This window comes from Taudactylus pleione, unplaced genomic scaffold (genome assembly GCF_031769625.1).
Source record: "Taudactylus pleione unplaced genomic scaffold, aTauple2 ptg001127l, whole genome shotgun sequence".
Lineage (NCBI taxonomy): Eukaryota > Metazoa > Chordata > Amphibia > Anura > Myobatrachidae > Taudactylus > Taudactylus pleione.
Window position 1 is genome coordinate 107,562 of NW_028285528.1, and position 8,751 is coordinate 116,312.

At 43.0% G+C, this 8,751-nt stretch overlaps 1 protein-coding gene across 4 annotated transcripts in view; it reads left to right on the top strand.

Annotated features, from left to right (window-relative positions):
- Positions 1-8,751, top strand: part of LOC148453573 (uncharacterized) — a 286,887-nt gene that overhangs the window by 12,428 nt on the left and 265,708 nt on the right. The gene's annotated exons all lie outside the window — the stretch shown is intronic.

Here is an 8,751-nt window from a genome sequence, read left to right on the forward strand (position 1 = left end):
GCAATTCAACTTAACAATTAATGCCACCCTTTAAGGATATAAATATCTTCGAGCTGATGGAAAACAATGTCCTGTATATTCAAAATTATCAGTATATAGTTGGATTTTTTTTCCCAAATAAACTTTCAACTTGCTTCTGCAAAAGAACCATAATTGTTTGTTATTATCTCTTATTGAAGTTTAAAATAACTTTGGAATATAACCATAGCGCACTGTTGGATAAGGAACGAGTCATCTGTAAGAACATAAAAAATTGCAGATTATGTTGCAAACATTGTAAACTGTTTGTAAACTTTTCCAGAATATATCCTTTTGCTTTATGAAAACATTATGTAGATACTACGTATATACTAAAAAGTATGTTCCATAACCTTCTTTTATTAGTACCCTGGCTGAGGTACAAAAGAAACCTATGATGCAAAAATACAGACACAGTTTCATGCTCTGAGATAGTTAAAGTATTTCTCTTTTTTTTTTTCTTCTCCTCCGTGCAGCTTCTCGATTCCTCTCCTTCATACATAATACTCCAGAGCACAGAAACATACATATATATACACATAATGTATATATATAATTAATTCTGATACTCACGAAGATTTTGGAGATTGGATGTCCCAGCTGCTGGCCAGACAGCAGGTACAGCCACTCCTCTCTCATTGTTGAGGTAGTGAGGAAACCTGACAGGTGCACAGGTAGATGATGGATGATGTAAAGGAATAGCAAGTGCCTCCAAAACTGTTTAATGTTACCTTTGACAGGTGTTGTTCCATAATAAGTAATATTCTCCAAACCAGTATACTTAAGAATTTGTCATTTTATTAATTAATTAAATAATTAGATCAAGCCCTTTTAACTGGGACATATTCTCCCAGGGTTATAATGCAGGAATAACAACGATTGACATTGTCATACAATACTTATACATTATTACAATATTCAGATTATACGCCCCTTTAACGCCCACTACCATTATCAGATAATAGACAAAGCTTATTTTTGTTAACTCCTCCTTAAGAATCAGACTCGAAACTGAATTCCTTTTGAGTGATACTCATGGAGTATTACATCCCATATTTAGTCTGAATAGTTTCCCCAGCACAAGGACACATATATGGGCATGATCTCTTCACTGTGTTAGATAAACAGTTTCCCTCGGGTGCGGCCTTAAACACATCACGCTCATTTCCATTTAAAACTAAGTTTGGACAGAGAAACAAAATGGAAGTACCAATGCCCTGTTAAATCTCATGTACTGCTTCATTATACAGCATAAAGCATATGTAAATATGGAATTATGTAAATTAGTCTTCAACATATATACTCACACACACAGTGCTATGTATGTCCTTTCATCACTCTGCATTTCATCCCACTGACCAATTGGCTCAGATGTAGGCCTGTGTCTTATCAGCCATACTATATCTTACCATTCAGTCTTAGGGGGCAGCTAGCTGAGGGAGCAAGTAACTGTGGTAATACACAAAGTGTGGAATAACTAAGTGGGTTTTCTAAACAGTTTAAAAAAAACCAGTGTATTAAACATTGATCACCATCTGTGACCAGCTAATTTCATAATCAAACTTGACATGTGTTTATGTACTGTCCTACAAATTTCAACTTTTAATCCAAAATCAACATGTTTAAAAAATTGCCTTTTCCTATATCACTCCATGGTATCTTCTCTAAGGCTATTACATCCATCACTCTCCCTGTATGTCACCCCTCTGTACACATTGCCTCCTCATTACTCTACTCCCCTCTTATATACACACATGAGCTTTTTCCTATATCACTCCATGGTATCTTCTCTAAGGCTATTACATCCATCACTCTCCCTGTATGTCACCCCTCTGTACACATTGCCTCCTCATTACTTTAGTCCCCTCTTATATACACACACACATGAGCTTTTTCCTATATCACTCCATGGTATCTTCTCTAAGGCTATTACATCCATCACTCTCTCTGTATCTCATCCCTCTGTACACATTGCCTCCTCATTACTCTACTCCCCTCTTATATACACACATGAGCTTTCCTATATCACTCCATGGTGTCTTCTCTAAGGCTATTACATCCATCACTCTCCCTGTGTTTCACCCCTCTGTACACATTGCCTCCTCATTACTCTACTCCCCTCTTATATACACACATGAGCTTTTTCCTATATCACTCCATGGTATCTTCTCTAAGGCTATTACATCCATCACTCTCCCTGTATCTCATCCCTCTGTACACATTGCCTCCTCATTACTCTACTCCCCTCTTATATACACACATGAGCTTTTCCTATATCACTCCATGGTATCTTCTCTAAGGCTATTACATCCGTCACTCTCCCTGTATGTCACCCCTCTGTACACATTGCCTCCTCATTACCCTACTCCCCTCTTATATACACACATGAGCTTATTCCTATATCACTTCATGGTATCTTCTCTAAGGCTATTACATCCTTCACTCTCCCTGTATGTCACCCCTCTGTACACATTGCCTCCTCATTACCCTACTCCCCTCTTATATACACACATGAGCTTATTCCTATATCACTTCATGGTATCTTCTCTAAGGCTATTACATCCATCACTCTCCCTGTATCTCACCCCTCTGTACACATTGCCTCCTCATTACTCTACTCCCCTCTTATATACACACATGAGCTTTTTCCTATATCACTCCATGGTGTCTTCTCTAAGGCTATTACATCCATCACTCTCCCTGTGTCTCACCCCTCTGTACACATTGCCTCCTCATTACTCTACTCCCCTCTTATATACACACATGAGCTTTTTCCTATATCACTCCATGGTATCTTCTCTAAGGCTATTACATCCATCACTCTCCCTGTATGTCACCCCTCTGTACACATTGCCTCCTCATTACTTTAGTCCCCTCTTATATACACACACACATGAGCTTTATCCTATATCACTCCATGGTATCTTCTCTAAGGCTATTACATCCGTCACTCTCCCTGTATGTCACCCCTCTGTAAACATTACCTCCTCGTTAATCTACAAATTAGCCAGAGTATAACATTTTGTACAATGTATCTCTTTTTATAATCCTCATATAGTTCCTGTATCTATTCTATGCACTCCATGGTGTCTACAATGTATCATTTATTATACTCATATGTATACTGTATCTATTCTGCAGCTCATATACACTCTGTGGTTACTACAATGTATATATTATTATACTCCTCATATATACTGTATCTATTCTGCAGCTCATTTACACTCCGTGGATACTACAATGTATCATTTATTATACTCATATGTATACTGTATCTATTCTGCAGATCATATACACTCTGTGGTGTCTACAATGTATAATTTATTATATACCTCATATGTATACTGTATCTATTTTGCAGCTCATATACACTCCGTGGTGTCTACAATGTATAATTTATTATATACCTCATATGTATACTGTATCTGTTGTGCAGCTCAAATACACTCTGTTGTATCTACAATATATCTTTTATTATAATCCTCATATGTATACTGTATCTATTCTGACTCACACTTATTTGACTGTTCCCTTATTGTACACAGTCTTCACCCATCTCACCTCTCCTGGTGTAAGGAGTCACAGTCATAATCACATGTATCAGCACCTGCACTACATACACCTCCTAAATGGTGTATCAGCACAAGTGTCCATGTCTGAGTCACAGTTATGTGACTGTGCCCTTATTGTACATGGTCCTCACCCCTCTCCTGGTGTAAGGAGTCACAGTCATCATCACATGTATCAGCACCTGCACTACATACACCTCCTAAATGGTGTATCAGCACAAGTGTCCATGTCTGAGTCACAGTTATGTGACTGTGCCCTTATAGTACACGGTCCTCACCCCTCTCACCTCTCCTGGTGTAAGGTGTCACAGTCATCATCACATGTATCAGCACCTGCACTACATGCACCTCCTAAATGGTGTATCAGCACAAGTGTCCATGTCTGAGTCACAGTTATGTGACTGTGCCCTTATTGTACACGGTCCTCACCCCTCTCACCTCTCCTGGTGTAAGGTGTCACAGTCATCATCACATGTATCAGCACCTGCACTACATGCACCTCCTAAATGGTGTATCAGTACAAGTGTCCATGTCTGAGTCACAGTTATGTGACTGTGCCCTTATTGTACATGGTCCTCACCCCTCTCATCTCTCCTGGTGTAAGGAGTCACAGTCATTATCACATGTATCAGCACCTGCACTACATACACCTCCTAAATGGTGTATCAGCACAAGTGTCCATGTCTGAGTCACAGTTATGTGACTGTGCCCTTATTGTACATGGTCCTCACACCTCTCCTGGTGTAAGGAGTCACAGTCATCATCACATGTATCAGCACCCACACTACATACACCTCCTAAATGGTGTATCAGTACCAGTGTCCATGTCTGAGTCACAGTTATGTGACTGTGCCTGTATTGTACATGGTCCTCACCCCTCTCACCCCTCCTGGTGACAACTATCCACTTCTCTGTGACAGCTATTCTCACCAATGTCTACATTCACTACCCCTGAGACTGCGGTATCACCTGTACCAGGCTCTAGATATAGCTCTCAGTGACAGCTATTCCATTTCTCTGTGACAGCTATTCTCACCAATGTCTACACTCACTTCCCCTGAGACTGCGGTATTACCTGCCCCAGATTCTAGAAATAGCTCTCAGTGACAGCTATTCCATTTCTCTGTGACAGCTATTCTCACCAATGTCTACATTCACTTCCCCTGAGACTGTGGTATCACCTGTACCAGACTCTAGATATAGCTCAGTGACAATTATCCACTTCTCTGTGACATTTATTCTCACCAATATCTACATTCACTTCTCCTGAGACTGCGGTATCACCTGTACCAGGCTCTAGACATAGCTCTCAGTGGCAACTATCCACTTCTCTGTGACATCTATTCTCACCAATGTCTACATTCACTTCTCCTGAGACTGTGGTATCACCTATACCAGGCTCTAGATATAGCTCTCAGTGACATCTATCCACTTCTCTGTGACAGCTATTCTCACCAATGTCTACATTCACTTCTCCTGAGACTGCGGTATCACCTGTACCAGGCTCTAGATATTGTTCTCAGTGACAACTATCCACTTCTCTGTGACAGCTATTCTCACCAATGTCTACATTCACTTCCCCTGAGACTGCGGTATCACCTATACCAGGCTCTAGATATAGCTCTGTGACAACTGTCAACTTCTCTGTGACAGCTATTCTCACCAATGTCTACATTCACTTCTCCTGAGACTGCGGTATCACCTGTACCAGGCTCTAGGTATAGCTCTGAGTGACAACTATCCACTTCTCTGTGACATTTATTCTCACCAATGTCTACATTCACTTCCCCTGAGACTGCGGTATCACCTGTACCAGGCTCTAGATATTGTTCTCAGTGACAACTATCCACTTCTCTGTGACAGCTATTCTCACCAATGTCTACATTCACTTCCCCTGAGACTGCGGTATCACCTATACCAGGCTCTAGATATAGCTCTGTGACAACTATCAACTTCTCTGTGACATCTATTCTCACCAATGTCTACATTCACCTCTCCTGAGACTGCGGTATCACCTGTACCAGGCTCTAGATATTGTTCTCAGTGAACACTATCCACTTCTCTGTGACAGCTATTCTCACCAATGTCTACATTCACTTCCCCTGAGACTGCGGTATCACCTGTACCAGGCTCTAGATATAGCTCTCAGTGACAACTATCCACTTCTCTGTGACATCTATTCTCACCAATGTCTACATTCACTTCCCCTGAGACTACTGTATCACCTATACCCGGCTCTGGATATAGCTATCAGTGACATCTATCCCCTTCTCTGTGACAGCTATTCTCACCTATGTCTACATTCACTTCCCCTGAGACTGCGGTAATACCTGTACTAGACTCTAGGTATAGCTCTCAGTGACAGCTATTCTTCTCTGTGACAGCTATTCTCACCAATATCTACATTTACTTCCCCTGAGACTGTGGTATCACCTGTACCAGACTCTAGATATAGCTCAGTGACAATTATCCACTTCTCTGTGACATTTATTCTCACCAATATCTACATTCACTTCTCCTGAGACTGCGGTATCACCTGTACCAGTCTCTAGATATAGCTCTCAGTGACAACTATCCACTTCTCTGTGACAGCTATTCTCACCAATGTCTACACTTACTTCCCCTGAGACTGCGGTGTCACTTGTACCAGACTATATAAATAGCTCTCAGTGAGGTGGATCCAGCTACTGATCTGACTCCATGTAGACTTAGATGCCACTGTAGCATTCTAAATGCACAACACACCTACAAAAACTCAGACGTAAAGTAGATCATCAGTATAATACAACAATACACTTTAATGTCATTAACAAAACAACAACACGGAAGTGTCAATGAAATGTGAATTATTAACACTCCACTATATTATTATATTATAACAAATAAGTAAAACATTTCCATAGTACTGAAGTCGGTGGTGTCTTTTGACAGACACAATGGCATCCCGGCTCCAGCAAAATGCACCAACCAGCAGCACAATGGAAAGTACGCTGCTGGTAATTATGTGTCCACAAGTGTTCGTGTCTAACGCCGCTGTACACTAGCGCGCCGCCATCTTGGCGTAAATCTCGTACTCCAAGTGACTTCCTCACATGTAAGATTATCTATCACTCTTATCCTAATGCTCAGACACTGCCATAGAAACATATTCCCAATCACTCATCTCTGCTCAAGCCTCTAACCCAAGTGACTATTTAGTACATATAAAACTTCTTACCTCTCCCTCACCCAACCCACCTGCTACTATCTGTGCACAAGATCTGGCTTCCTATTTCATGGACACTATTGATGAGATCAGAAATGAAATGGTTCTTCCCCAGCCAGTGACCTGCCCCTTTGGCACCTTCCTGATCCCTTTGGCACCTTCTCGTCATGTGACCCCACAAATGAAGATGAAGTATCTATGTTCCCCTCATCCTCCTCCTCTCTTCATCCTGTACCCTCACACATCAGTAACGATTCCCCACAGTTCCTGGTAGGACGCCTGAGGCAGCTGCACTGCTGCTCTGATTCTTCCGATACTCGGACTCCTCTGTTGTCGTCAATTGCTCCTGCCTGCCTGTCACCCTCCCAGGTGATCTGCCTTACTGTGTGCCATGGAGCAGCCAGTCTCCCACCCCTCACAGGGACCCAGAGCTTCCCTCCTATCTTCTGTTACTGTATAGCAAGTGTTGTAGGCGGTGACTCTACATACCGTGTGCTGGATGAGCTTGCGGCATTGCAGGCGGTGAGTGACTGTACATACCGTGTGCTGGATGAGCTTGTGGCATTGCAGGCAGACTTACACACTGTGCTGTGACTTGCCCATGTTAGGGGAGGGTGTGGGGGAAGCCCGATACCCATCAGCCTGCTAGTGAGATAAATCCTCCTGCTTCTATTCATCCCTGTATCCTGTTACCTATACTGCCTGATGGATTACCCCTGTGTGATACATTGTATCTTCTCTGCTGGATTACAGATCACCCGGGAGGGAGGAAAGTGGCTGTACAGCCGGAGTCTCAGTCAGCTAGGATGCTCTGTGTCTCCTATGGCCCTGTTACCTATACTGCCTGATGGATTACCCCCGTGTGATACATTGCATCTTCTCTGCTGGATTACAGATAACCCGGGAGGGAGGAAAGTGACTGTACAGCCGGAGTCTCAGTCAGCTAGGACGCTCTGTGTCTCCTGTGGCCCTGTTACCTATACTGCCTGATGGATTACCCCCGTGTGATACATTGTATCTTCTCTGCTGGATTACAGATCACCCGGGTGGGAGGAAAGTGGCTGTACAGCCGGAGTCTCAGTCAGCTAGGACGCTCTGTGTCTCCTATGGTCCTGTTACCTATGCTGCCTGATGTATTACCCCCATGTGATACATTGCATCTTCTCTGCTGGATTACAAATCACCCGGGAGGGAGGGAAGTGACTGTACAACCAGAGTCTCAGTCAGCTAGGATGCTCTGTGTCTCCTATGGTCCTGTTACCTATGCTGCCTGATGGATTACCCCCGTGTGATACATTGTATCTTCTCTGCTGGATTACAGATCACCTGGGAGGAAAGTGACTGTACAGCCAGAGTCTTAGTCAGCTAGGACGCTCTGTGTCTCCTATGGTCCTGTTACCTATGCTGCCTGATGGATTACCCCCGTGTGATACATTGCATCTTCTCTGCTGGATTACAGATCACCCGGGAGGGAGGGAAGTGACTGTACAGCCGGAGTCTCAGTCAGCTAGGATGCTCTGTGTCTCCTATGGCCCTGTTACCTATGCTGCCTGATGGATTACCCCCGTGTGATACATTGCATCTTCTCTGCTGGATTACAGATCACCCGGGAGGAAAGTGACTGTACAGCCGGAGTCTCAGTCAGCTAGGACGCTCTGTGTCTCCTATGGCCCTGTTGGGTTCAATGATCACTTTGTTACAGGACAGTGTCTGACTGTCTTCTCTGGAGTGTAATATGGGGGGTATCTATGAATGCCTTCCTGTTGCCCCCCCATCTGGATGCTGTTACTTCGGTAGCTGCTGCTGTTGATGGATTATACCAGTTGTGCTCTGGGAGCTGGTGGTGGGCCCAGTGGCTGCCATTTATCCCATCCATTTCCTAGTTATTGTTATCACTATTTATATATACTGTACTTTGCCGTCTGGTGCTGGGTGCAATAGATTTACTATACGGTTTTA